The sequence below is a fragment of the Macrobrachium nipponense genome, chromosome 26 (assembly GCF_015104395.2).
Source record: "Macrobrachium nipponense isolate FS-2020 chromosome 26, ASM1510439v2, whole genome shotgun sequence".
Taxonomy (NCBI): Eukaryota; Metazoa; Arthropoda; class Malacostraca; order Decapoda; family Palaemonidae; genus Macrobrachium; species Macrobrachium nipponense.
Genome location: NC_087215.1, coordinates 52,811,857 through 52,819,356, shown reverse-complemented (window position 1 = coordinate 52,819,356; position 7,500 = coordinate 52,811,857). Strand labels below are relative to the sequence as shown.

Below are 7,500 nucleotides of genomic sequence, written 5' to 3'. Positions count from 1 at the left end.
CAGAATTGCTGTGTGGAGAACCAGCAATGTAAAATGTCAATTAGATATAGGGGTGTGCCCCTTTTATGAAGCTTCAGGAAGAGCTTCAGGTAGTTTACTCTGTCAAATGCTTTTCTCACATCTTCAAAACAAAGGATAGGTAGTAGTTCAGCCATTCTTTCAGTATGTAGATGCAGGTGTCGGTTGAGTGGTTTGCTAGTGGTGTGTAGAAAAGGGAGAAGTCTCACTAGAAGAAACGACTCAAGTATCTTCGATGCGATCGTTGTGATTGCAATCGGCCGGTAGTTGCTAGGGTCAGCTGCATCCTTTAGCTTGTTTTTGATTAATGGTATCAAGTGAACTAAGAGTAGGGAGTCTGGAAGAAACTGGTGAATTATGCACGCATTGAATAGGGCAGCTAGCAAAATGTAAATTATCGGATGGCAGAATTTGAAAGCCTCTGCAGGAAGACCATCACAGCCGGGCGATTTATCATTAAATAGGCTGTTTATGGCATCGCTGATGTGTCCTGGCGTAATACGGTCGGCAAAATGAAATTGAATGTTGTCAGTAAGGAGGTTATCTACATCCCTTCGGGAATCTTGATCATTTATGCAATTCAGGATATTGTTGAAATGATCGCCCCACATACTTGCGATAGCTTCGTCTCCGACTGCTTCCCCTACTCTCTGTGATAGCTTTTTAATTTTGGGATTTAAGGACTGGATATCTTTCCAAAGACGAGGATAATCACCAGATTCTAAGTTTCTAGACATTCAATCTTAGAGCGGAAATTAATCTAGCTAGATGTATAGCGGAGAGCTCTGAAAACTAAAAAGGCAACAAAAAAGACTTGGAAGCAACCGTAGTTATGGAAGCGACAAACGAAAATCTCGGGTCATGGTGTCCAGAATCACATGCATAGATAGGCATAATGACAGCGAACAATGAATATAGTAATTTTAGACGCTGTATGGGTATATTTTCGCCTCAATAGCGAGAGACTACAGCTTAGTCCAAAGGGGCGAAACGATTGATCCCTGGTGGTACATTGTTGTCAGTCGACTGTGATGGTATGTAGCCAGGATAAAGAGCATTCCGCAGACTGAAGATAGTTGGAACATTTCAGTATCCATTTTACTAGATTTGCCAAGTATTGACTTGAGTTCCCCAGCGTTGTCGTAATTTTTTTCGCTTATACCATTGAGATTCGTCTCAAATTGATTTAATCACAATGTGTCCTTTAGAACATCTATACATCCACTCTGCATTTCTTTCCTCTGAAATGCCCAGTCTCTCTCTCTCTCTCTCTCTCTCTCTCTCTCTCTCTCTCTCTCTCTCTCTCTCTCTCTCTCTCTCTCTCTCTCTCTTCCATTACTTCCCCTTTGTTGTTTGTCAACAGCGAATTCGACGAAAACTTCGTTGTTGTAACTGTTCGTTCTTTAATTGACATACAATGCGTTCTTCGGTGCTGTAAGGGCTGCTGAAGGGGCACCTGCCTTTCCCTAAGAGAACAAAGTCCTTTGATTCTCTCTCTCTCTCTCTCTCTCTCTCTCTCTCTCTCTCTCTCTCTCTCTCTTAGCACTGTGATGATCTATTCTTTGTAATATTATAGTGCCGACTAAATTGTTTGAAAGGATCACCGAAAACAAAAGTATTACGGAAAATCATATAGTTTCAAGATATAGTTCGAGTAACATAAATCGGTGACAGACGTCTCTAATACAAAGAAAAAAAATATGGGGGGGGTGGGGTAATATTTGACGTTCTTAGAAGGAAACTATGAAGCGTCGGGCTGATGTAGTGAAGGAAAGATCGATATGTATGAAAAATTGAGAAAACACCTCTTGAATCCATCTTTCGTGTTTTATTTATTTTTGAATCGGCCATTTCACTAATTCAGTTGTAGGATACATGCTATGCATTCAAACGCGCGCACGGGTGCACCCACAAATATATACTATGTTTGTGTATGTCTATAAATATGTATGCATATATACACACATATATGTGCATATATGTATATTATATATAGATATATATTATATAATATATGCTATATATAAATATATATAAATATAATATATATATTTATTATATATATATATAATATGTATATATATCTATATATATATATATATATATATATATATATATATATGTATATATATATATATGTATATATATATATATATATATATATATATATATTATATATTATAAATTATGTAATATGTTATATTATATATATAAATATGTATATATATATCTATATATATATATATATATGATATATCTATATATTATCTATTATATATATAAATAGTATGTTATATATATAACGTATGTATATTATATATAATATATATATATCCCTATATTATATATATAAATTAGATATATATTTATATATATATAAAATCTATATATGATATATATATATATATATATATATATATATATATATATAATTTATATTTATCGTTGTACCTAAATATTATCACTCCCAAAGGTTATTGAATCTGCAATGAAAAATATTTGTACCATAATTACTTTTTTTTTTATCTAAGAAACTCACGCGTGAATAGGCTGTGTAAAGATAGCAATACGGAACGGTAGTTTTATATTGAAGCAGTGTACACAACCTCGATATATTCGAGTATAATCTAGTTCCCTTCCTTTATGGAAGCTTTCAACCTCTTCGTTCGTTCCTCTCCATTGTTCGTTGACTGTGAATTTGGTAAAAACATATGTTGTTTTAACAGTGCGTTCTTTCGTTAACGTAGAGTACGTTCGTCTGGGTTCTTGAAAAATTCGACTGGAATTACGACGGCCTCTATGAGAGCAAATTCATTCAATAGATTTTCTTTCTTTCCTTTACAGCGATAAGTATAAGTTTATTTTTAATTGTTTTTAATTCCTAATGCACTCATGACTCGATCGTTTTTTTCAGACTAAATAAGTAAATATTTTGACATTGAGTAAATTGATTATATTTAATGATTTATAAAATATATTGAGATATGTAATTTCCTAATGCCCTACATTTGCCTTGTGCAAATACATATTACTATGAATGAATGAAACTGTAATTTCATTATGACAACATCTTTCCTTCCGTCATATTAGCGTTATAAGCCAGCTGGACACTACAGTAAATGATGATATTCTACGAAAGTTTCATGAAACGTTTAGCAAAAACGTTTTCCCGAAAGCACAAGGTACATTATACATTTGCTATTCAGTACGCATGGACTGATGTAATATCATATTTACTTTTTTTTTCAGGAACAAGCGCAGCAGTGATCTCATTTCGTAATTGCAAGAATGAGATGAGGCCAAACAGCATTCGATAATGATCGACCTGGCTGCAGAATACGATAGAAGAGCCTCATGTTAGCATTCGCATTTCGTCAGTGTCCATTTTACGAGTAGAAGTTCACGCTAACGAAGGTGCGTTCTGGCACGATGTCGGTTAGATCAATTTATTTTGAGAATAAATACGTCGGTGATGCCACTTCAGCTCAGGGTAAAGACTAATGAGACCTGATTAATTTCCTCTTGATTTGTGGACTGGGTTGGCTTTTCTGTTAATGAGCATCATTACGTAAGTATCGAAGATATTGTGCAGATGGAGAGCCGGGCAAACTTGTTATTTGAATCAACAATGGTATAAGAAGCAAGACGAATAGTGGATTTCTGATTCGCTAAAAGAAATTGTCAAATAAAATACGTGGATCAGCAAAGAAACTCTGGAAAGTATATGAATAAGCAAAGATGATTCCGGACTGTGTACTGATCTCTTTTGGTTAAAGGATAAACAAGATCTAATTCTTTCTAAAAGTTCTTTCCCCAAACAATACTTAAGGACGGGGGAAGCATTAAAAGTAGCTGGGTATGTACGAAGATTGGGAAGAAATTTACAGAAAGTGCGAAAGGGATGTTGAGCCACCTATTTTCGCGTGGAAGTGGTGTATAATTAGGGGAATATTGAACCTATTCGTTTTTTATGGAAGTGAAGTTTGTGTGCTGAATGAAAATGGCAAATGAAAGCTGAAGATGTTGAGATGAACCCGTGCATATTATATGATAGGGTGAGATATGTGGATTTAGATGGAATGATGGATGGGGGTATTTTCATATGGTTCAGTCATGAGGAAAGAGTGCAAGGCAATAGGTTGGTGAAAAGTGTATGATTTTGATGTATGACATCAAGAATGCATGCAAGATAGGGATGAATGTTGCCATATGTGTGGGCGTTTGACATGATACAATTGAACCTAACCTCGGGTATAAGAAGGTGGACGATGTGATGGAAATTGTATTGCACAATAAGGTCATTCAAGATGCACCAGTTAAAGTATTAATGCAACAGTGACCCTGAAGCTGCTTTATCACTTGAGCCACCCCAAGAGAGTGAGAGGAAGGTTTGATGGCTAGTCGGCAGTGCTGACTCGCTGCTCATATATATATATACATACATATATATATTATATCTATATATATATATATATATATATATATATACTATATATACTATATATATATATATATGGTGTATATATATATATATTTATATATATAGTATATATATATATATATATATATGTATATATATATATATATATATATATATATATATATATATATATATATATGTATATATATATATATATATATATATATATATATATATATATATATATATGTATATATATATATATATATATATATATATATACATATATTATATATATATATATATATATATATATATTACATATATATATATATATATATTATATACATATATTATATATATATCTATATATATATATATCTATATATATATATATATATCTTATATTATATACATATATATATATATATATATATATATATGATACTCTATATATATATACTATACATATATTATATATATAACATGTATATATATATATATATATATATATATATATTATAATATATATATATGTATGTATGTATGTATGTAAACGTTCACGTGTGTGTATGTTTGCCGGTGTTGCTACGTTTAAATCAAGAAAGCATCTACTAGGGAATTATCACTCTACGAAACCCAGAAGTAAATCTGTTGTGTTGGGCAGTTGTATCCGCGTCTCCTTCCCATATCTCTCACTGCTCTACACCGGATATGAACTGGATCTTCCTACCCCAATTATAGCTAAATGTAACACACTCGTAATCCCGCGGCTAATCGGATTTACTCTTATCTTGTCCTAATACTAATTGTCCATTAGCCTAAGCACCCGTACTTCGCTAATCCGTTGGAAATGGGTTCTCGAAAGTTGAAAATGAACCGGTTTTCTTTTCAGCAAGCGACAAAAGTAGAGTGAGAGAGTCGATGATGTAGTACTCTTAATTATGATACGGTGAAGTTTCTTCACGACTTATTTTATTATCAGCACTAGAATTAATACATGCATCAAACACTATGTTAGTTCTCGGAGGGGAAGTATATGAAGAGAATTTCCTTTCTATGGCGGGATTAAAAAAAAAAAATATGAATGTTGCATTAACCATCCATATTACGAAGAGGGATGCGATTTATTTTTCTTTGCCAATTCTTTCTCGTCAAAATTATAGTCATCTTCACCATCGTTTCTCTTCATTCGTTCCTTTAGTCTCAACCTATTTAGCTGTCCCACGTCTCTAACTATGCATCGGCATTGATGAACACTATTGTTACAAGACAATTACTTGTTTCCATTTTTCAGTTCCTTCGACTTCCAAGTAATTCTAATCCTCAGCCCTGTCAGTGTCTACCCTGTAGGGGGGATAGTGCCTTCCGTGCACCTCATGCAGTGCATTGTAGGCATTACTTTAGGTTCTTTACAGCATGCTTTCGGGCCCCTAGCTGCAACCCCTATCGTTCCTTTTACTGTACCTCCTTTCATGTTCTCTGTCTTCATCTTACTTTCCACCCTCTCCTAGCAATTGATTCATAGTGCAACTGTGAGGTTTTCCTCCTGTTACACCGTTCAAACCTTTTACTCTCTATTTCCATTTCAGCGCCGAATGGCGTCATAGGTCCCAGCGCTTGGCCTTTGGCCTAAATTCTATATTCAACTCAACTCAACTATCAGTGTTCAGTTTCAGGATATGTATATAAGTAGCAATATTTGACTTCGGTGATCTCATTTCTGAAACTCTCTCTCTCTCTCTCTCTCTCTCTCTCTCTCTCTCTCTCTCTCTCTTCTCCTTCTTCTTCTTCTTCTTTTACTACTTCTTCTTCTCATGAGTACCTCTTGACAATTTACACGAGGCAGTAGGTGAAGGTGTTCCTCTTATCCCTGACCTTGGTAGCTCTCTCTCAATGTCTCTCTCTCTCTCTGTTCATCAGATAAAGATATGCTAATTAGATTTCATAGGCGTATTAGGCTAAATTGTCCATAGACGGAAATCTGTGAGGCAAATGCAAGATTTCCATAACCCTTTTAGCGTTCGTGTTAGGCAGTGAATTGGTGAAAGACTTTGGCACTTAGTAATAATTTGTGATTTACGAAGTAAAGGACACATTCTCTAGAGCGTCTGCTGACACTGGATATTAGTACATACACGTATAGACACGTGCATATTTTCGCACGCGCTTGCACACACATATACATGCATACACATACATACATACATATATATATATGTTAACGGGATATTAATCTCGTTTTTTATTTGGTAAACGTGTAACTCGAGCGTCAGGCAAACCGACACATAATCTCTCTCTCTCTCTCTCTCTCGACAACTCCTCTCCACCTCTTTCTCTCCATTCTGTCAGGTAATCAAAATGAGAGGCGAAGTTATATAAAAAATAACTATTTATTTAACAATGGAAAGATCATAATCCAAGTCTTACTGACTAACTTAACTCAGTTAACCCCCCCAACATTGAAATGTCTAAAACAGTAATTGTCACACCAATTGTCTATTCTCCCATCGGGACCCTATAGGTCCCCAGTCACCCCCTTGCCGTAACCCATAGTTCCTCGCCAGAATCGTCTGTTTCAAAGACACGAGAAACAAACTCGTAAGTACACATAAGTTTAAAGACAAAGTTAAAGATTAGATATTCTTATAAATGTCAAACAGACAACAAGTCACCCCTTTGGCTAAAGTAATGCAACTCAGCCGGAATATTTCACTCACTGAATACAAATAAACTTTCGCAGAGCTCCCCCGGCATCTTGCCTTTCTCCCACAGACGTCTCTATGCAAGTCTCCCATAGACTTGGTTAGTGATACATTAAGAATAGAAGAGGCCCACAAGCACATACGAATGCACACTTCGACAACGCCTCATATTACTGGTCGCAGCCAGTTTCCCAAAGGCACTTTGAACAAAGACCCATGAACTGACATAACTACAGGACGAACGTTGACCCGTCTTTCTATGCAGTTTTCATATCACGCCACCACAGAAATCATTTATCAGCTTTTCTCGGGTCGTTGCTTCGGCTCTGTTCTCCACATTCCAAACAGGTCACAACG

At 35.0% G+C, this 7,500-nt stretch overlaps 1 long non-coding RNA gene across 1 annotated transcript in view; it reads left to right on the top strand.

The window, feature by feature from the left end:
• LOC135199834 (uncharacterized) overlaps positions 1-7,500 on the top strand; it is a 232,005-nt gene that overhangs the window by 61,543 nt on the left and 162,962 nt on the right. Inside the window, exon 4 of the long non-coding RNA XR_010311129.1 lies at positions 3,268-3,432. This is a non-coding gene — a long non-coding RNA (uncharacterized LOC135199834). The remainder of the gene's footprint in view (positions 1-3,267; positions 3,433-7,500) is intronic.